Below are 23,065 nucleotides of genomic sequence, written 5' to 3' on the forward strand. Positions count from 1 at the left end.
ATTCTAATGAATTTGTCATTGCTAACTGTTCTAATGAGTCAAAAAAACAAACTCACTGATCCTCACACAGTATTCTAATGGATCATGCCTCAGATCCATAGCGTATTTAAATAAAAATGCATGGTAACAACGTATATCTTCTGGAAGGAGTCGAGTGCAGACGGTGGAGCTGACGAGGACAAGTCGGCTTGACCGGCATTATCGGTGTCACCTCCGGCCTTCGACCGCCTACTTCGGTCAGCACAAACAACGAACAAACCTTCGACGAGGTAGTCTAAATTCTGGTGAGGCAGGGCTTCAGAATCTAGATCGCTTCCACATCGCCGACCATGTCATTTCGGGGGAGAAAGGTGTGTATCACGTGTTCCTAAATCGGGAGTGGCGGCTTAGTGGAGTGAGTCTGGAAGGAGACCCTCTAGTCCTTATATATCCAAAAAAAAATGGTAGAGTTGCGTCTGTTGGGCCCTAATGGCCGGAACCAGATCCACACAAGACACATTTGTAGAAAACCGTATGCATTACACCATCATCCATTACACCATCATCGCACATGATTTAGAAAAAAACTTCATGTGTTACATCTACCCGTGCATATTACATACCTCGGCATGGTTCTGCTTCCGGTGGCTCTCGTCGTGGTTCTACCTCCCCGAGCACCGTCGAAATACAGCGGCCTCGCTTCACCCACTCGGAGCTAGATCGTCTGGAGCTAGATCGTCTCTCGGGTGGTGCACCACCATAGTTTCTACATTGTACTAGCACATGATGACACGCTTCATCTTTGTAGTGGATCCCGTGTATGTACCATGGTCTTGTATGCTATATTTGTGCTATTTGTGAGATTTGATGCTATATGTGTGAGTTTTGGTGCTATACGGTGATATCTTTGTGCTCTATGGTGATATATATGTTACTGGACATTCATATTTATAATATGTGCAGTTTCTGCAATTTTCTGAGCTAATAGAGCCAAAATGGCAGAAAACTGAAAAATCCTACAGGCCCATAGCTGCGCCAAATGGCAGGGTCTGTGCCGACGGTGACACCGTCGGCACAGCCGGCCCAGCGCGCGATTTTTTGCCAGTTTCAAAAAATTTCATTTTCGCGCCCACGCATTCTGGGAAAATCTGGGGCTGCTGTACCGACGGTTTCACCGTCGGCACAGCCTAACGGCCTTCGCCAGCGCCGTCACGCCGTTGCGGACGAGCAACACCCCGTGCCGACGATGGCACGGCCGACGGCCACCGTCCCAGCCGTCGGTGCAGCGTGTGCCGACGGTGGTCCACTGTGCCGACGGTGATGGGAGCTACCCCGACCGGAGATGTGCCGACCAGCCTCACAGCCGGTGCCGACGGTTGAAGTGGTCGTGCCGACGGTACGGGGCCGTCGGCATATGAAGTTGTTCCCGTAGTGCATGATTTACCTATTAGCTTATTATGTTTGTCTTCTTCGTCCGCACCTATTTGAGCATAAAAGGGAGCAATTTGGCTGCACATCGCACATAGTTCATCTTGAAGAACTATTGGTAATATATTTAGGCTTAGAGCGGAAGGGAACCAATAAAACATGATTGCTCTTCCTTCTACAAAAGTCTGTTACTAATATTTGGGCATCGGTAGAAAGGGCGTCAATCAATCATGGTTGCTTTTCCTGTTACAAAATGACTGGCGCTAACTTCACATTTCATACATATATATAGGCCTAACAAAACTGTAAATAACTATACTAAACGACATGCTCCTAACCAAAGGAAACATCGATGAAGACAACGCCTTTGCTAGTGTCTGTGTTACCACTGCATCGTCGAGGGCTACGCCCTCTCTGGAGCCTGATGCCTCAGCATCCTCGGCAAAATGGATGCTAGAGCCTATCAACCCGCCTATATCCCTAGCTTCCCAAGGTTCCTACGCCTTGCCACCGCGGTCAACCAGAGCTCTACAAGCTCGTCGGCGGAAAACTGCGGAACACCCATTGCAGGGTTGGCCTTCTTACTTTTCTTCTTAGCACGCAGCCATGCAGATAGCCGATCCTCGCCGAGAGTCTCTAAGCAGTCTTCCCCATACAACTCTCAACTTCTTCTCACGTCGCGCCGACGCGATGGACTCCTCCAGCACCACACGCTCCTCCAAGTCCTCATCATGCATCATATCCAGCTCCTGCCCCCTCTGCAGCATGCTCCTCCTGCTCTGGAGTGTGCTCCTCCTTCGAGTTGGACCTCGTGAGGGCGATGATGCTTCCCCTAGCATTGTGCTGCGACGAATGCTCCCCGTCCACATCAGACGGCTCGTGGTGGATGTAACCTGGGATGGATTCGCAGGGAAGCATGCTGCAGATGTGGGGATGCTGCTGGCGGGAAGTGTGAGTGACATATTTTATAGGAGAATATGTAAATTGTGCAAAGATTCTGATTTTGCATTTCGAACGAAAACTGGGAACTCACGAGAATATTCCACGACCAAACTACTAACAAACGATTTTTTTAGAGAATATAAGTTTGTGACACATAACTAAACCGTGTGATATATTTAACACCTCATATGGTTTCTTCGTAAAAACTCGTGTGCGATTTTCATCCGAACATTGTCTGTGTTACCGTAGTTCTTATACGGAAGCATGGGAGATGTTAAAATCAACGATTTTCTTCCTAAACGATCTTTTCAATATATATAAATTTTAAAACTAATAGATAACAAAAGGACATCTAAAAAGTTAACTAGTAATATTTATAGGTCCTATATAAATCTCCTCGTCATCGTCGGAGATGTAGATGACATTTGCATTGGCAGCGGCGACATTGCCAGCCATCTCTGTGTGCTCTCTATCTTACTCATGTTTGTACGTCAAGAACACTAGCAATACCTCCTGCTCCTCGAACATCTCGTACTCTTCCTCCGCGGACTCCCACTCAGCCACCTCACATCATTCAAGCTTCAGCAACTCGTCTTCCTCCGTTGCAGTCGCCGCCTCCTCCTCGTCCTCCAAATTCCTTTCGCATTTGTGGCCGGAGGAGGACCAGCCGGAGTACGAGGGGGAGGATCTGGCTTGGTGTTTCGTCGGTGGGAGGGACCTCTCATCCTCCCTACCCAGAGATACTTCTTCCTCCAACATCATCGGAGGGGCCTACTCAACATGGTGAAGCTGCATCGGCGGGCGCTGCTAGATGCAAGAGAGGCAAGCGTTCTTCTTGATGCATCCATTTACAACTATGTATAGTATCTAGCACAGAGGTGGGGTGTGCCAATAGGGTGGCTTCACGAGGCTTTATGTAGCACAGTTAAGGAAGATGTGTCGGTGATATGTGGCATGCAGGAGGAGGGCTAAGATGCAACATGCATGGATGAAATACTAGGAGGCAGCCTCGCTTAATTTCTACACTCGGCTGGGAGCAGAAAATAGATGTGCAAGTTAAATTGTTAAATTAAGCGCCGCAACAAAATTATACAGATTTGGACATACATCAACCGTTTGCGAGGGTGGGCTTCTACACTGGCTGCTGCAGTGAGACTATGTGCAAGCAATTTGTTACGGTCCTAAAAGGATTTCCGTGTATCTCCTAAGGGCATGCCCAATGCACTGCCCTAGAGGTGCTGCTTCACACCTCTAGCTAGGTTCGGGTGGTCCAAAGTAGGTTCGGATAAGGATGCAGCCTCCTCTTCAGGAAGTGGGATCTTAAGCCTAAAAGCATGCTTTTTGGAGAGAGAAAAAGATACATAGTGTCATATATGTGGGGTCTCTTTACTCCTTTTTCTAACTAAAGTTATAGCTTCCATTGGAGAGATAAAATTCATCATGTTACTTCTGACAATTTTTTACATGGAGCAACTAGTTATGTATGCCACCATAGCTCATGCCCTAAGAGCTGTAAGCTCCCAGGGTTGCGGGCGCATGGGAGTGATCGGCAGGTCGCTTTCGTCGTGGGCCCTACATGCAGGGGAGATAGCAATTGGATGAGGTGGTTGTTGACCGGTGGGCCTTTGGTTGGCTGAAGAAAACCTGCACGGATGCAGGAGGTTGGCTCGGTCACCACCGCACCGATCTCGCCGCCGCCTAGGTCCTCCACCAGTCCACCTTGCCCGTCCTCACTCCTCCCCTCCCCCACGCATCCCCCCAAGACCGGCTACCCCCACGCTAGAGAGAGGTCGGCATCTCCTCCCTCAACCCCCACTCCCCCAGTCGGCGAGATCAGCAGCGTGGGCATGGAGCACTAGTAGAAAAAGGGGCAATAGGCCCGGTCCATTTGGGCCTTCAGTCCCGGTTCCCGAACCGGGACCAATTAGGCGGGACTAAAGGGGGTACCCTTTAGTCCCGGTTCAAAGATTAACCGGGCCTAAAGGCCTCGACACGTGGTGCGGCCAGGGAGCTCGCGGTGGAAGGCCTTTGGTCCCGGTTCGTGGTACGAACCGGGCCTAGGTTTCTCTGCCGCGGCAGAGAATTGCTATTTCTCTGCCGCCGCACAGATTTAGGCTGTACCAGCGTTTCTCTGCCGCGGCAGAGAAACAGGGCATTTCTCTGCCGCGGCAGAGTTTCAGCAATGCATATATATCATTCAAGAAACCACAAAAAATCGTCATGAATATATATAGACATCGTCAACAGTACATGACATAGTCAACACAGTACACGTAATGCATGCATATTTACAATACAACATCTCCTCGATGAATATCCTCCGCCGTCACGATCTGCCGATAGTGCTCTCCACCTGGGGTAAGGGCCTCGGTAATAAAGAATCCCGCGATTTCCTCTTGAATTGCTTTTATTTGATCCTCTGTTATGAGAGTGTCCCGCAGGCGTGTCATCTATATTTAAAAAAGGAGATCAATATATGAATGGAACTCAATACAATAGATGGTACTAATTAAGATTAATTGTGAAATTTTGTTATCGTACACGAGTGTGGTGTATTTGGGCATCCCCACCCTTGGGACAGGCCATGTCACGCATGAAGGTGCAGACGTAGTATCCACATAAGTTATTCCCTTGTTCCTTCCTCATACACTTTACGAAAAAATAGTTCGATCAAACTAATAATCAAGCATCGTATTGAAAGTAAATATCATATATAAAGTTTCACGGACATAGCTATATATATAGTACTACTTACAGGGTAATCTTCAAATGTAAGCTCCGGTTTCCATTTACCCGGAACAGTATTGATGAACCGTTTCCAAGCCCTGCCCGACAAAAAATAATGAGTAAATGAGTAATTGATTAGTTGATGATATCTTCGAATTAGAGCAGATGAAGATGCCAATAGGAAATTGATTGAAACTACCTCTGGAGGATGGCAGCCATGTCCGCCCATTCCGCATATTCTTTACGTTTCGAGTCCATGACTTTTACGACTCCAAGGTGAAGATCAATGGTTAGGAGAATAAAGTGGAATCTGCACAAGCGTAGCTCAATGATTACGAGAATAAAGTGGAAGGTGCACAAGCATAATGTATGTTATATATAACACTCACTTGAAGTTGTAGGGAAAGAATATATCCTCTTTGTCTCGCTTGCTTCTCTAAAAACATTACGATATTGTCCTCTCGTGTCCTTGGCGAAGTTTCGAACCGTAACTTCATGAACCGTGTTTGGGTCTATGAACCCCAGCGGTAGGAGCTTGCCTCTTTTGTATTCCAGACTTCTTCATTCTCGCATAATTAAATGTATAGCGTACACAAAGAATATAATGAGGATAATTGTTAGTGCAAATGAATGAGCTACAAACTTAATTACACAAATAAATCACTTACAGAGCAGTAGCAACCGATGACAGCTTTGTCGAGGGCGTCTTGATTGAATAACCGAAACAGCTTCTTCTAACTCAAGGTTTATCTCGTCTTTCCCCGGAAGTAATGCTCATCTCTAAGATACACCGTGAGGTAGGCATCACCTCTTCGACAAGGCTTTCGGTACCATTCATGCAACCTTCGCATCCGAGTCCCTAGACGCGCGAGCTCGCCGGGTTTGACGAGATCAGATCCATATCTATACTTGTTTACCACTTGAGCCGTTGGATAGTAATCTTCGTACTCAACCGATGCTCCCCGAGCTCTAGCCGCCCGTTCGATCATCGATGCCGTCTCCGGATCATGATAGGGCTCCACGATGAAGTGGGGTACGGCCTGAATGTCCTGCTGTCCAAGCTGGGCGACTTTTTTTGCTTCTTTGCTCGCTCTAGAGGACTGTCCAAGAGAGCGGTCATAATCAGCTCTCAGCTCAGGTCTCTTCATTCTCATCTCGGCAAAGTGCTTCACTGTCTGCGGTGGAATAAACATCTTCCTCGGCGCAAGAAACGCCTTTTGCTCTTCAGTCTGCTCATGTGGTAACAACTCTGGAGTCTGTGCCCTCATTGGAGTTCATGATCTCTTCGGAGCTGTAGGAGGTGCCGCGGACCGCTTCCTCTTTTGCTTAGGTGGAGGCGGCGGAGTCTCCTGATGAGGAGGAGGAGGCGGCAGAGTATTTTCACGCGGAGGAGACTGGTCATGGATAGGGGAATCATCATCGCGCAGAGGAGAATCATCACGCGGAGGATACTGCACAGGTGGCGGTGGAGGCGGAGGTGGCCTCGCTTGTTGGCTTCTCACCTGGAAACACAATGTTCTCCTTCCGCCATTGCACGGTGGTTCTACGGGCTTCTCCCAGCTTCTTTGATTTCCCCATCTTCACCTGCAGTGGTGCTCAAGCACCAACCCCTCATAATCTCTCAACACTTCATCCACCATCACAACAAAGAAAGTCCTCTTGGACCGGACGGCAATGGTAAGACCTTGTAGGTAAGAGGATGTCGACCGCCGCCTTGAAGGATAGGTTGAAAACTTTAACATGCAGCTCACAAGGACGGCTCTCGGTGAGATCATCCACGGGGGTAGCGAGGAGGCTCGACCACCTGGTCATCATCATCATCATTATCCACCCGCCGAGAGGAAGCCACGCTGCTTTTCCGGTGTGGTTGAGATTGCAGCGGGGCGAGGGCATTGAGCAATGCAGGATCTACAGCCTGCCCCCGAGCCATCTGAGATGTAAGTACTTGGGTTACCATGGTTAATTGGGCTTTCATGGTGCTCATACCCTCCTCTAAGTTAGCCAGGCGGTCCGTTTCCCTTGCCTTCCTCCTCTCATGGCTTTTATCAGGAAATCTCTTCCTTTCCGCAGGAAAGCCATACTTCCACGGAACGGAGCCTTTTGTGCCTCGTGTTCGTCCGGCGTGTTCTTTGTTCCCAAGGGCGCGTGTCAGCTCATCGTTCTCTCTTTCGGGCTGGAACAACCCCGCCTCCACGTCCCTATGTGCTCTTTCCAGGGCATCAATGGGAACCTTCGGATGAGCTTTCTTATAGATGCACTTCCTCGTTTCTGGATCCAACGTTCCCCCAATCCCGTAGAACCACTCCTTGCACCGTTCGATCCAACCGTGTGTCCCTAATCTGATCCCTTTATCGGTCGGTTCCGCCTCAGCTGCCTGCCACTTAGGACGGTTAGCCCCGTATCCACCGGACCCAGAATTTGGTGATATAGCTTCAACGCAGCATTTGCCTTATTTATTTCCGACCTTCTCTTAAATTCTTCTGACTCCGTGCTGTACTTCACGAATTCGTCCCAGTGATTTTTTACCTTCTCACTGTCCGGAGTCTTCTTTATCTTGATAAGGCGGTGACAAGGTATCAACTTGTCAATGCCTACGGGTTATAGGCTAGGGTTTAGTTAGAAGTAGAGGGCAAGTAGATCTCGAAGGTTTCAGCCGAAAAGTACTCGACGATTATGAAAACTAGGTTTGTGAACAATGATTCGATATCTCTTCGTCCTCGACTCCCTTTATATAGGAGGTGGAGCCGAGGTTTCGTTTGTACAAGTTCGAGTCCGAACGGTTTCTAACTCATCCCGCCGATTACAAATAGCACTTCCTATTACAACTCTAACTTTCCTTAACATATCTTGGACTCTCGAATCTTCTTATTCTTCAGGTAGTGGGCCTTCAGTAAACCCCGGGTACTATCTTCGGCAGGCCCATTTGGGATGCCTATGTCAGGCGGCGCAATCTTTTCTTGTGGTGCTTGAATAGTTCGGCCATCTTCTTCTTGCCAAACTCGTGGAGGGCCTGCTCCATCTTGGCCTTTTCAGCGTCACCCCCCTCTTCGGGTACTATGTTGAAATGTGACATGAGCTTGTTCATAATGCTGTTTTTGGCTACGTCATCGATATAAAGACCTTGAGCTTCTTCCTCTGCAGACAAGCACTAGTCCCTTCGGCTTGTGCCATTCTCGAACGGTGATCGGGACGTGGTCCCTAACAAGCACTCCGCATTGAGCTATAAATGCCTTTGCACCTTTCTCCGGAGCAATCGGTTTACCATCCTTTTCGATGTGGGTGATGTCGTGCCTAACACCGTCATCCAACTTTTTGGCCGGGCCTCGCTTCCTCGACTTTACAGAAGAAGTGCTCGATCCGGAGGGCTAAAAAAGAAATAATTCATAGTCAGTACAATTTAATTAGTTAATGCATCTAGTCGATCAACAGCGGCTTAATTAATTTATATACCTCGGTGATAACTACAGTTCGGGAGCCATCATGATGATCTTGTTCCTCACCGGCGCCACTAGGATCTTCTTCCTCAATATTCTCCGCTCCCTCACCGGAGTCATTCAAATAAGTTGCGGTGACATCGTCACCGCCATCATCCGGAATAACGTCGTCGTCGCGATCATCCAGAGTACCGTTTGCTATGAGTTCCTCCATGAAATTTTCTTGAATTTCATCTCTCGTCCATGCTTTCTACAACGACCCGCAAGCTATACATAGGAACCATCATATGATCAAATTAAGGATAATGCGTAAAACTGAAAATGGAGTTACATATGTAGTTCTTAACTAAGGATCGATAATATAGTGCTGAAAGCAGTATAGTGCAGCTTACATGCATACATAGATCGGGTTCATGTTTATTTAACCCTAATACATATCAATCACTACTACAACCACTCAACCGCGCAGACCGGGTCCTAGAGGGCGCCGACCGGGTCCCGAGCCGCGCTGGGTGTACCCCCAAAGCCACGGAACAACAACGGGAGCATAGCTAACATGAGATCCCCGCATAACGCTCCATCCGGTCCTATACATGTTGTCTAACGCGTACATGTAACGGCGAACGTGCTGGTCCTCCGCTTCAATGCGCTGAGCTACCTCCTCCGGCGGGGCCGGCCCCTCTGAAACGACCGTGGCCCATAAGACCTCCACCAAAGAATATCCGGGTCGACAACGGGACCCGGATTCCGCACCAAGGTGTGCGACCCGGAAGCTAAGACCTCCCAGTGCCACCCCGGCGGAGCCCAGTCCCGGACCTCCCCCATCTGCTCCATCTCCTCTAGAAGAGTCAGACCACGGCGCGGCGGCTATCGCGGCATCGTAGCTACGAAAACAAATCATATATATATGTACCAACGTTAACATAAATTAAAAAATAACTTCACTATATGTTAGTCGGCGCCGGCACTACCATTTGGGGGGCGCCGGCACTACATACTCTATTCTGGGGGCGCCGGCAGGGGCGCCGGCACTACCGCGTAAGGGGGCACCGGCACAACATCTTCTATTTGGGGGCGCCGGCAAGAGCGTCAGCACACCACGTAAGGGGGCGCCGGCACAACATCCTCTATTTGGGGGGCGCCGGCGACAGCAGCGCCGCGACACTCCCGCGCGTGCAAGGGGGCGCCGGCGTACATCCTCTATTTGGGGGGCGCCGGCAAGAGCGCCGGCACTACCGCGTAAGGGGGCATCGGCGTACATCTCTATTTGGGGGGCGCCGGCGTTTTTGCGCGCTAACTATTTTACACTAACACACTAACTAATTTTCTAACTATTGTTTTAACTAAAGTTCTAACTATTTTTCACTAACACACTAACTAAATATTTTACTAACTAATTTTACTAATTAATTTTCTAACTATTGTTTTAACTAATTTTTCTAACTTAACAAACTAATCTAATTTTTCTAACTTAACAAACTAATCTAAAAAAAGACTAAAAAAGAAAAAAAAAGGAGAAGTGGCCGGTGGGGCGGCGGCTCTTACCGGAGGAGGAGGCGCGGTCGACGAGGAGGCGGCGACGGCGGCGGTTGCCGGCGGAGAGGAGGCGGCGGAGACGGCGGCGGTTGCGCGCGGTGGAGACACGGCGGCGGTTGCCGGCGGAGAGGAGGCGGCGGAGACGGCGCGCGGCGGCTGCGCGCGTGCGCGCGGCCGAGGAGGAGGCGGCGTGCGTGCGGCGGCGGCGGCGGTGTGGCGTGCGGCGCGCGGCGCGCGGCGGCGGCGGTCGCGCTCCGCGGAGTCTCCGCGCGAGACGGGACGGCGTACTCCTTGGTCTCGTTCGTGCTCCGTCGGGATTGATCTCCGCGCGGTAGACGAACCGGACCAGGCTATATACCGCCGCCGGCCTTTAGTCCCGGTTTGTAATACAAACCGGGTCCAAAGGACACTTTTTTAAAAAAGTTTCATTCCCGCCTTATTTCAAATGAAAAAAAGCCACCGCACTGCGACACGTGTCCACCGCCGCCACCGCCATGCATGTACAGGCCACCGTCGCCACCGCCGTGTACTGGCCACCGTCGCCACCGCCACCGCCTGGCCACCACCGTCACCGCCATGTACGGGCCACCGCCGTGTACTGCCCACCACCGCCACCGCCTGGCCACCACCGTCACCGCCATGTACGGGCCACCGCCGTGTACTGCCCACCACCGCCACCGCCATGTACAGGCCACCGTCGCCACCGCCGTGTCGGCCACCGTCACCACCGCCGTGTACGGCCACCGTCGCCACCGCCACCGCCGGCCACCACCGTCACCGCCATGTACGGGCCACCGCCGTGTACCGCCCACCACCGCCACCGCCATGTACAGGCCACCGCCGCCACCGCCACCGCCTGGCCACCACCGTCACCGCCATGTACGGGCCACCGCCGTGTACTGCCCACCACCGCCACCGCCATGTACTGGCCACCACCACCACCGCCACACGTGTCCCTTCCCCGTGCCACGTGTCGCCGCCGCTTCCACGTGCCTCGCCCCGCTGCCACTGCCGTGCGACGTGTAGATCCCGCTTCCACGTGCCACGCCCCGCCGCTTCCCCGCGCCACCTGTCGCCAAACTTGCCGCGTCGCTGTGCTATAAAGCGCCGCGTGCGCGCGGAACCACACGCCGCCGTCGCCTCCGTTCATTCGTCGCCGGGATGCCGCCGCGCCGTCGCGGCTCGTCCGGCTTCCGTGGCGTCCGAGCGCGTCCGAACGGTAGGTTCTACGCCGAGATGCGCGCCGGTGGCTTCCGGCTCACCCTCGGCACGTACAACACCCCGGAGCTGGCGGAGCGCGCTTACGACGCGGCCGCATGGCGATTTCGGAGGCCACGGTGCGACATGAACTTCCCAGACGTCGAATCGCTAGAGGAGGCGGAGTTCCTCGCGCCGACGCCGTGCCTCGTCGACGACGAGGACCGTCGCCGCCACCGCCGGTGCAGCGCCGGATCGCAATCGCCGAGCACGACGAGGAGTTGATGCGCCGTGGAGGGCGCAGCTCCCCAACGACGTCGACAACACCGCCACGTTCTTCGCCGACCTCCGGGCACAACGCAGGTCCAACAGGCGCCACCGTCGGCCGTCGCCGTGTTCGAGCTCGACAACCCGAATACAATTTGGGTCGATAACGACCCTTGGTGGGACGACATATGGACCGAGACAACCTCCGACGACGAGTAGATCGACTAGACTAGTTGTTTATCTATTTTAATTGTATTTTCAATAAAGTCGTTGTGGCGTACGCCGATGATGAGAAAAGTTTTCCGCCGGATTACATGTGGAATTAAAGTACAGAGCTCAACCGAAAATTAATTAAGATACATGGCCGATAGTACTGTAGCCTAGCTCGTGCCTAGCTCAACGAAAATTAATAAGATACATGGCCGATAGTACTGGCTATCCCTATGTACTGTGCCTAGCTCAACCGAAAATTAATTAAGATACATGGCCAAATTCGACCGTTCGAGTCATTCAGTCATACTCGTGCCTAGCCCTATAGTACTCGCCACCGTAGTCGTCGTAGTCGCCGTCATCATCGTCGCCGGCATCGGGATCGCGGTAGTCAAACCTCGGCGGGAGAGCACGCGTGGGCCGGGACCGAGGGTAGCGCAGGCGGGGGCCACGGTGGGCCATGACGCCCGGAGAGTCCGGTCGCGCCACCACAGCCGACGGCCGGCCTCGTTGAAGTTCGAAGGAGGCGGGCCGCCCTCCTCGTGCTCGGCGAGCGCCCTCTCACGCCGATTGATGAAGAAGCTTTCCCAAGTCGGGCCGTAGTCGGGATGCCACCGGGGATTCCTCCGCTGCTCTGGCGTGAGCTCGAAGTAGTAGTGGTTCGTGATGGCCATCTCGCGCGCCACACCTAGAGGGACAGGAGGGACCGGTACGCCTCCGACGCTCAGCAACCAGCCGGTAGGGACGCGGTAGCCCGGCGGGCAGGGGTAGTTCGACGCGCAAAGCGCCTCCCGGAGGGTTAGAGATACGATGGAAGCCATGTGACCTGGTGATGAGGTTTGCAGATATGAGTCTAGATGTGATATGTAAATGGAGGCCAAGCCAACATATATATAGTGAAAAAATGGCGGGAGGACGGAGGCGGGAAGCAAGTGGAAAGCGCGGGAAGAAAAATAGGCGGGAACGCAAGTGGCGCCCAAAACTCGCTGGGATAAGGACGTGGATAACCTTTAGTCCCGGCTGGTGGGTACAACCGGGACTAAAGATCCTTTTTTGTGTCATCTAACAAAACTGTCGGTGGGATAAGGACGTGTGGGTAACCTTTAGTCCCGGCTGGTGGGTACAACCGGGACTAAAGATGTCGGCAGGATAAGAACGCATGGGTGGACGCACCGCTCGATGAGATAAAGCATGTAGCGCACGACGCCCGTCGAAGGAACAAGACAAAGTAGAAGAGGTGACGTGCCTATAAAAGGAGCATCGATACGCCTTGCCAAGCAGATCAACAAGCCAAGCGGAGTTTCATTCCCATGGATGAAGGGAAGGGTTGGGAAATCTCCCGTGGCGCAGCTCGAAGATGTCGTTGGTGCACACGCCCTACGACATCTTCGAAGCTCTCGGAGTTTTCCCGCAAGCCCCTAAACGACTACATCTCATCTAACGGTTGGGGAAAGGGTTGGGAATCTCGTGGCGCGCCGAAGATGTCGTTGGTACACACGCCCTACGGCATCTTCGAAACCGCGCTTGGAATTTTTCCCGCAAGCCCCTGAACGACTACATCTCATCTAACAGTTGTTGGGGAAAGGGTTGGGAAATCTCCCGTGGCGCATCTCCACTTTTAATATCTTACATACAGTTACATGATTACACAAAAATAAATGGGAAATTGATTGCCATGTTGAGATACTCATTTGTGCCATGAGAACATTCTTCAATTAACTTGATGATGGAGCATCTTCATCATTTAATTAATCTTCTTCGGCCGTAACCATGGAGCATCTTCATCATTTAACTTGATGCTTGGATCAATGTTCACTCTGAAGGGTGGAATTTCATCAAACTGGATTATAATCTTCCGACATGTCTGTCTTGTCCTCCACTCCCACGATGTTTCTTTTTCCGTAAAGAACTATGTGGCGCTTTGGCTCATCGTTTGATGTATTTGTTTCCTTATGTTTCCTTTTTCTTGGTTTGGTAGACATATCCTTCACATAGAAAACCTGGGCCACATCCTTGGCTAGGACGAATGGTTCGTCTCTATACCCAAGATTGTTGAGATCCACCGTTGTCATTCCATACAACTTGTCTACCCGAACCCCGCCTCCTCGTTTTGTTGACCCATTTGCACCTAAACAAAGGGACCTTAAAAGAAGGTCCATAGTCAAGTTCCCATATATCCTCTATGTAACCATAATATGTGTCATTTGGGCCTTCATTCATTATTGCATCAAACCGGACACCACTGTTTTGGTTGGTGCTCTTTTTATCTTGGGCGATCGTGTAAAATGTATTCCCATTTATCCCGTACCCTTGGAAAGTCACTACAGTCGAAGACGGTGTCTGGGCCAGCAAGTACAACTGATCTTCAATATCTTTGTTATTCAGGAGATGTTTTTGCAACCAACCGCCGAAAGTCGACATGTGTTCACGTCTAATCCAATCGTTCGACTGCCCGGGTTCCGTGAGCGTAGAAAGTTCTTGTGGTCACCGATATACGGAGCCACCAAGGTGGAACTTTGTAGAACCGTGTAGTGTGCTTGAGTCAAAGAAATCCCGTCCCTACATATCATTGATTTCCTTCCTAGCGTGCCTTTTCCACTTAGTCTCCCTTCATGCCGCGATTCAGGAACACCAATCGGCTTAAGGTCGTGAATAAAGTCAACACAGTAATTCAATGACCTCCCTCTTGTTCCATAGCCCTTGGAGATGCTTCCTTCTGGCCTAGCACGGTTATGAACATATTTCTTTAAGACTCCCATGAACCTCTCGAAGGGGAACATATTGTGTAGAAACACAGGACCGAGAATGCAAATCTCATCGACCAGGTGAACGAGGAGATGTGTCATAATATTGAAGAAGGATGGTGGGAACACCAGCTCAAAACTAACGAGACATTGGACCACATCATTCTGCAACCTCGGTAGAATTTCTGGATTTATTACCTTCTGAGAAATTGCATTGAGGAATGCACATAGCTTCACAATGGGCAGTCGAACATTTTCCAGTAGAAGCCCCCTCAATGCAATCGAAGCAACCGTGTCATTATCACGTGACAGTCATGAGACTTCAGTGTTCTGGAATGTTTTCTTCTCCATATTTATTATTCCCTTTATATTGGAGGAGAAGCCGTACGGGACCTTGATACCGCTCGTACATTCAAAAAATATTTCTTTCTCTCGCTTTTGTAAGAGCGTAGCCGGAGTAATGACGTCCTTTAACTCTCTCATGCAGCTTTTTGGGGTCTTTCCTACGTTGCTGGTCCTCCCGTGCTTCGGTGTATCTTTTGTCTTCCCGTACACGCCGTAAAGCCTAGCAGGTTCACGCAAAGATTCTTCGTCACGTGCATCACATCGATTGAAGAGCGGACCTCTAAGACTTCCCAATAGGGTAGATCCCAAAATATAGATTTCTTCTTCAACATGGGCGCGTGTCCGGCATCGTCATTCGGAACAGACCATCCGCCAGGACCCTTTCCAAATATTACATCTAGATCCTTGACCATACCAAATATATCAACACCATCACGATGGAGAGGCTTCCTCCGGTGATCAGCCTCACCGTTGTAATGCTTGCCTTTCTTTCTTACGGGATGGGTAAGCCTAAGAAATCGACGATGCCCCGTGTACACGACCTTCTTACATTTTTCCAAATAATCACCTTCGAGCTCATGTAAACAAGTGCGTGCATGCATTGTATCCCTTGTTTGACTGTCCCGAAATGTTACCAAGAGCAGGCCAGTCATTGATGGTTAGGAAAAGCAGCGCTCTTAGGTCAAATTCCTCCCGCTTGTGCTCGTCCCACACACGTACACCCGCTAGAGACCACAGACTGTAGAAGTTCTTCAACTAATGGCTTCGGGTACACATCAATGTCGTTCCCGGGTTGCTTCGGGCCTTGTATGAGCACTCGGCATCATAATGAACTTCCGCTTCATGCACAACCAAGGAGGAAGGTTATATATACAAAGAGTCACAAGCCAGGTGCTATGGCTGCAGCTCTGCTCTCCAAAAGGATTCATGCCATCTCGTACTTAGACCAAACCGTAAGTTCCTTGCATCCCGTGCAAAGTTTGGGAACTCTCTATCGATTTTTCTCCATTGGGAGCCATCAGCAGGGTGCCTCGAACATCACGTCTTTCTTACGGTCTTCTTTGTGCCATCGCAACAACCTAGCATGCTCTTTATTTCTGAACAAGCGTTTCAGCCGTGGTATTGTAGGAGCATACCACATAACCTTGGCAGGAACCCTCTTCCTGGGGCGCTCGCCCTCAACATCACCAGGGTCATCTCGTCTGATCTTATACCGCAATGCAGTGCACACCGGACATGCATCCAAATTCTCGTACTCATCGCGGTAGAGGATGCAGTCATTAATGCATGCATGTATCTTTTGCACATCTAATCCTAGAGGGCAGACAATCTTCTTCACTTTGTACGTACTGGCGGGCAATTCGTTACCCCTTGGAAGCTTCCTCTTAATTATTGTCAGCAACTTTCCAAATCCTGAGTCGATGACACCGTTCTCTCGCCTTCCATTGCAACAATTCCAGCAGTGCCGCCTAGCTTTTATGGCCATCTTCGCAAGTTGGGTATAACAATTTGTTGTGATCTTCTATCATCTTGTCGAAGGCCAACCTTTCCTTTTCAGTTTCACATTCTCTCCTTGCATCAGCGAATGGCCCGGCCAAGATCATCATCAGCAGGCTCATCCGGTGCCTCTTGATCTTCTACTTCATTGTCTTCATTGCCTTCTGCAGTATCATCGTATTCGTGGAAATTGGGATAACCGTCATCATCCTCTTCCTCTTCGTCATTGTCTTCCATCATAACCCCTCTTTCTCCGTGCTTGGTCCAACAATAGTAACTCGGGCATGAAACCGGATCGCGAAGGTGGCTGTGAATGAGACTCGAGTGAGCGTAATTTACGGTATTCTTGCAGTCCACACATGGACAATACATGAAGCCACCATGTTTGTTTGCCTCCGCCACGGCCATAAAATTATCCAGGCCCGCAGTGAACTCGTCAAACCGTCTGGTCAATGTACATCCATTGCCGATTCATCCGCATGATATAATTAAGCTGATCAAAACCATTACGTAACATCACGATGTATATATACACATGCATTTTATCAATTGCAGATGAAAAGGATAAAGTTGTTAACCTCGATGAAGAAGAAAAAAGCAAGTTAAGTGTGGCTTGATTTGTGTAAACTCAAGTGGCAAATCCTCTTAAGCATTTCATCGAACACCTCTTGTGCATGTGAAGAAGAGAGGAGAGCAATACACCCCTCTTGTGAAGATAGTGAAAAAATGGCCAAGTGTGGCTCACACTTGGGCAGGGGCAAGGTTATATAGCCAGAGGCGGGGTCTTGGACCCGGTTTGTATTACAAACCGAGACTAAAGGGTTCCCCACGACTGACACGGCCTGCGGCGCCCTGCGGTGGACCCTTTAGTCCCGGTTTGTAATACAAACCGGGTCCAAAGGCCACTACAGGACAGGCGCCAGCGGGTGGGGTCGTCCTGGGCAGAAACGAACCGGGACCAATGCCCCCATTGGACCCGGTTTGGTTCAGCACTGGGACATTTGCTTGGGACCAAAGGCCTCTTCTCCACTAGTGGAGGTGGAGGTCGCAGGCGCCACATCCTATCCTATTGAAGCCCCGGGCCGTCCTCGACCTAATCTACTGGACGACCACCCCGAGCTGCAGCTGGTCGCCTCCCCGATCTGTTCTGCTCTGACTTCAGGTTGCAGTGGCCGGAGGTATGGTCTCCTATGCCTTCTCTCCATCCCCATCTTTGCTATTTCTTTTGGTAATTACCATGGGAAAGCAGGAAGACGGTGCCAATTAATGGTTGTATAGATGGATATGTACAATTATTTTGGATGGATTTTGCGTGGAAACTGGCATGATTTGATTTGTCTAGGGTTTAAGTTCATTTGTGCCAATGAAGTGTAACGAGAATAATTAATTTTATCTCATTCTCTCACCAAATTTTTATATGTCTCGTGATGTGTGTTCCACATGACTTAAGTGCACATTTTGTGGTTGGGTAAAAAAGGAAATGCCCTTACTAACGTGGCTGCTATTAGTTACTAATTGCTACTAAATCCCAGTGTATTTATAGGATAAATTTTTGAGGACTAAAAATTGATGGTAAACTAGGCTGTAACCATGATTAAGTTTCCGTCTTTTGGGTATTATCCGGGAATTGGTTGCCATAAGGAAAAGATTGTTTTAGATCTTTAGCTTTTCAAGTAAGCAAAATAATCGTCCTGCTTTGGTTTGCGATAACAGTTTAAAGGATTTTATTTATGAATTTTTTGGCTGGCATATGCATTGTTCTTGAGTTAAAAATTTGGAGCCACATAGCGTCCCTTCTGTCTATGTTAGAAGCTTACAAGAAGTTCCATCCCAATTGCTAAGTTATTTTGCATAGGGCAGACAAGCATACTGAATATGCACTTCATACACAGTTAAGAATTAGGTTTTGTGATTCCTAATCAAGAAGGGAGAAATGATTACACGCTTGCTGTCCTACGAGAAGTGCTATGCATGTAAAGGGAATCCACCCATTTGGTTCCGCTGTAAATTACCCTTTCTTATGTGTTCTTGATAATTCAGTTCTTGAATTTTGTCCGGAAAAAAATTCAGCACAAGTTCTAGCTTTTCTTATCGTGTCCTTTGCTCTTAAGTATATGCACGAGTAGGAAACACTACTTGATGCTTTATATAGAAACTATATTGTACAACAAAGTGGCAGAGGGAGTCGTAAGGGGCTCCGCGTGTCAAATGAGAAGAACGTTTGTGTCTGCTATCTACCGCCTATTGTGCTTCATTTTTCCTCCCACACACACCATTGTGTACATGAGGATTCACCCTGAAGCATGTCCTACTCGCCCCACTCTACTGTCTACTCCCTTAGGCTTGCTGTTTGTCGTGCTTGACCACACTTCCGCTCTGCTCACTATTGCCGGCTACTGTAAAAAAGACACCAACAAAAGAAATTAGCATAGTTTAGAAATACTCTTTTTGAATGTTAGCAAAAGAAAGTAGTATAATTAGAATTAATCTTTGTAAACCTCCTTAAGAAATAGCATGTGAGTCAACAGGATTAAGAGTTACATTTTTTTCGTCCAATTTTAGTTTTTTATATGTTTTTCAGATATCCCAGACTCATTCTTAGTTCAGCACAACAGTTGGTTGCCACCTCATTATAATATACATAAATTTTGAAAACTTATTCTTATTGTTTATCAGCCTCATGCAAGGATAAACGACTGAAGATTAATTTATCTAAGAGTTTTATGTTTGCTTTCGTAGTTTATTCTGTAGTATTACCTCCCTACAAATTGCGCAAAATGACTTTATGGATGTTAATTTTATTGCTTACAATTGAGCTTCAATATCCCTGAAAAACAAAGTCAAGCTTCTGTATCAACTATAATGTGTTGGAAAGGAGGCACAATATTTCTCATGTTGCTCTGCATACCGAATTTGATCATTACATATTGATACTTTGTCCCCCATGGTAAAGATAGTACCTATCACAAGTTCATGACACTTACTATATTAAATCTGAAAATATTTGGTGTTTATTTTTCTAAAAACACACTTAAAACTGTAGCAAAACAAATATGTATGTCACCTAATTAGAAAGTAAGGCAAGCCTTCTCTTTTGTTGTCCATATCCACTCCTTTCTAGGTTTTCCTACCTTAAGTATTATTATGCATATCATATTGTATGTTTTATCTCAAATCTACTGAACCACTTCGAGAGAAAGTGGATGTTATGATTTTACCCACAACTCAGGTTTCATACCTTTTCAATTTGGTCATCACTATATTTTTTTGCTCAACATTTTATTTAGTCTTTTGTCTTTGCATTTCAACCTACATTTACATAACTAATTCAAGAGGATTTTTTTACTGTCCAAGGTGGTCATGCACACGAATTTAACCTGTTGCTTGAAGAGACAAGCAATACATTTTGGTTTAATGTGATTTACATCGGTATTTTTATATGATACGTGTAAGTATTGGTCCTGCCACAATTCCACTTTTGTAATACATTCCTCTAATACTTATTTTAGGAAGGCGTCTCTCTTCCTTGAAATAATGCTCCAGTTTACCAAGACAATGTTTATCCATCGGTTTAGGGTATTATCATGATAAGGGTATATTGCTCCAGTTCACCAAGCAGTAGTAGGGGTGCTATATAAGTTTTGTCTGCTATTGCTACATCGAATAGTTTATAAAGAATGCATCTACCTTACTGCTCTAATTCACGTTGTAGATCATTGCATAAGTTGCAATTTTTCCTGATATATTAGGTTTTAATATATATTCTGCGAGCTATTACTAGATCCAATACTTTCTAAAGATCACATCTAACCTTACTGCTCTTATTCATGAAATTATGTGTGGGTTATTACATAAGTTGTACAGCCAATATAAGGGTACATACTGTGCAATTTTTTTTCATCTTTTTGTTGTGTTGAACTTTATTTTAAGAAAATGGTAATGCTCTTATATTTTATATCCCTAAAGAGCACTAATCTCCCCAGGGTTGGGCACGATTCTGGCTCATCGCCGGGTCGTTGTCACCGACCCCACCCACGGGCACGTCGGCAAGTCCGTAGAGCTTTTCTTTTGCCTTGGTACGCGTACGTGTTGGTGTCTCTGTAAGTCGGTTCTGTCGACCGCCCTTTGGGTGTGAATTAGGCTCGCCCCGTCAAAAGAAAGCAAAATAAGGTAGCTGCAGCCTCTTCTGTTCGCCCCATAGAGTGCCTTCGCCGCCTCTTCTGTTCGCCCCATAGAGTGCCTTCGCCGCCTCTTCTGCTCCCCCGCTGAGTTGCAGCGACCATCGAGACACCCCCACCACCGTCACCAACCGCAGCGAGGATTTGCTGGCGCTGTCTAGAGGAGGACTGGAAACATTTGATGCGCCAGGTTGCGGAGGCGAGGGCTGATGGAGCCGGGCCTGATCGGTCCAGGGTGTAGGCGAGGTCGTCCAAGGTCGTTCTGCTGCTAGATCCCCGGATGGGAGGCGTGGCCTTGCGACAAGGATGCCGAGGGCCAGTACTTCAGGATGCAAATGGACACGGACGTCCGTGGAGCCTCTTTGTCCATGTCCAATAATCCTACACCTACGGAAATCATCCTACAAAATAATCTTACGGGCTGACGTGGTGTCTTGTGTTTGGTCCTGATTTTTTTTCGTCCTTAATTTGTGGAGCACGTTGTGATCTGCTAACCCACAGGTGGCTGTCCGTAACAATTTTTTGTAGGAATACGTCCGTAGATGTAGCATTGCTCGTCCATGTCCGTCAAAATAGCTAAACGGTCATACGGAGAGGCCGCGTATTTGATACGGACTCTACGGACACCGTCCGCAGAGCCTGCCAGGCCCGCCTCTCCTGCTAAACAAAAACAAGAAATAGGAAGAGCTACGAACGAAACAGATCGAGTAAACAGAGTTCGCCACTGCCAGGCCGCTGATCTCCTTTGTGTCGCTGAGGAGCGCGAACGCCTGGCCGCCGGCCGCCGCCGAGCGCCTGGCCGCCGGCCGCCGCCGGATTCCCTGCTCGTCGGCGCCATGCCCCTTTGACCCGAGCGCCCCCTCGCCTCGGTGCTCCTCCTCGCGCACGCCATGGCCGACGCCGACCTGGCCTGACACGCTCTCGCTCGCCGCCGCCGCGAGCGCTGCTACCTGCTCGACTACGCCTGCCACAAGCCCTCCGACGACCCGCTCGAGGAGTGCGCGACCCACTACGACGCGCTCGACGAGATGGACGCCTTCTTCGACGACGCCGTCCGGGTCGTCCTCGCCAAGGCCGGCGTCTCCCCACGCGACGTCAACCTGCTAGTCCTCAATGTCGGCTCCTTCTCACCGGCCCCCTCGCTGGCCGCCAGGGTCGTCAGGTTCGGGATGCGCGAGGACGTCATGGCCTACAACCTCTCCGGCACGGGCTGCAGCGCGGGGCTCGTATCCGTCGACCTCGCCCGCCGCGTCATGCTCACCCGCCCGCGCACCATGGCGCTCGTCGTCACCTCCGAGTCCTGCGCCCCCAACTAGTACAACGGCACCGACAAGTACATGATGCTCGGCGAACTGCCTCTTCCGCTGTGGCGGCGCCGCCGCCCTGCTCACCAACGACCCGGGCCAAGATGGAGCTGCGCTGCCTCGTGCGTGCGCACATCGGCGCCTACGACGACGCGCACGCCGCCGCCGTCCACCGTGAGGACGCCGACGGCCACCTCGGGGTCAGCCTCAGCAAGGACCTCCTCAAGGCTGCCGTGCGCGCGTTCAGCCAGAACCTCCGGCGGGACGGCCGTCATCGATGCCGTCAGGAAGAACCTCGGCCTCTGTCCGTGTATAACCAGCGGAAGTCCACGGACAGGTGAACTCATCTGCCATCTGAATAATTTTAAGCGACTTGAGCAAATGACGCTACGGATGTCACGGACGTGTCCGTCTACATCCTGACCAGTACTCCACCACCCTGGAGGCCATCGCCGTCACGCAGGCCGCCCGAGCAGAGGGCCTATGCTCCGGGTGAGATCCTCCTCCTCGGCCATGTATATGCGGTTTCTTCTTTTTTTCCATTAAACCATTCACATCTATAGCTTTTCCTTGTTTTCCCCATTAGATTTCTGATTTGATTGGAAGACAAGGTCCAAACCTGCAAAATACTCCGTATGAGATTTGGAGGTTAGGTAATCTGTTAGCAGTAGATCATTTAGATATTGCAGTGAAGAGGTTGAGATGGGAGGTTGAGATGGGAGCTTTTGTTTTTTCTTGATGCTTAAATTACCAATTCCAAAAATTTGTAGTTCATACACAATGGTTCTCGATGACAGGATCTTTTTGTGGAGAACCTAAAAGAAAACTTTAACATGTTTAGAATCTTACGTCCTGGAAATTGCTCTACAGAAATTCCTTTCTAGAACTATATTTTTTAATAGTAGTTTTACCGTTAGTTTGTTGTCATGTTATTCAGTCAACCCGAGGGTATAGATTTAGTGGTACTTACTTCTGGTCATACTCATAATTTTTCATATTTTTCTTGGGTTTTTTTCGAAATGGGGATGTACCCCGGCTTCTGCATCATAACGATGCACACGGCCATTTACTATTAAAAGAAAGATCCAAAAGTATTGTTTACAAATCACACATGCTCGAGGACTGATACAAGAATCAACCATCGAAAAAAGGACATACTACGACTACAGCTCAACATAGTCTTCTAGTATGCCGCCAACCAGCCTGGCACAAGATATCCTGAGCGACCATCAGGAGACGTGTGCATCCAGAAGCCATGGTATCCCGCAATCCCTCCG

General features: G+C 49.4%; 1 pseudogene; it reads left to right on the forward strand.

The window, feature by feature from the left end:
- The first annotated feature begins 2,013 nt into the window (after positions 1 to 2,013).
- Positions 2,014 to 22,129, forward strand: LOC124704770 (annotated as a pseudogene).
- Positions 22,130 to 23,065: the final 936 nt, after the last annotated feature.

Source organism: Lolium rigidum, chromosome 1 (genome assembly GCF_022539505.1).
Source record: "Lolium rigidum isolate FL_2022 chromosome 1, APGP_CSIRO_Lrig_0.1, whole genome shotgun sequence".
NCBI classification, from domain to species: domain Eukaryota; kingdom Viridiplantae; phylum Streptophyta; class Magnoliopsida; order Poales; family Poaceae; genus Lolium; species Lolium rigidum.